Here is a 427-nt window from a genome sequence, read left to right on the forward strand (position 1 = left end):
ACTTCCTTCACGACCGTTGCTAGGGGAGGAGGACGCCTCACCGCCGGCCGCTTCCGGTGTGTTACTGAGCGCCTCCCTACTTCCGGCAGCCGCAGGACGTGTTCTTAGTCGGGCCTAGAGCATGTCTCCCGGCTCACTCAGCTGGTGGGCGCGGTGCGCTTTACCGGCCACGATGACCGTCACGCGCAGCCTTTTTGACATCGTGACTTCCCCTGCCGCAATAGATAGTCCGGCTCTCTTGCGTCCCGTTATCAGCGTCCAGAACATAGGTGCACGGGGTTTTAAAGCCGGGTCTCCAGCCCCGGACCCCTTCCTCTCACTAACCCCATGTTGCCTTTGAAACAGGAGATGAACTTAGAAATTCTAGGCACTGTTTACTAGGGACCCTGAAAGTTCACGGCCGTCTAGTTCAGGGTGTTTCAGCTTC

The sequence above is a fragment of the Galeopterus variegatus genome, unplaced genomic scaffold (genome assembly GCF_000696425.1).
Source record: "Galeopterus variegatus unplaced genomic scaffold, G_variegatus-3.0.2 Scaffold1541, whole genome shotgun sequence".
Taxonomy (NCBI): Eukaryota; Metazoa; Chordata; class Mammalia; order Dermoptera; family Cynocephalidae; genus Galeopterus; species Galeopterus variegatus.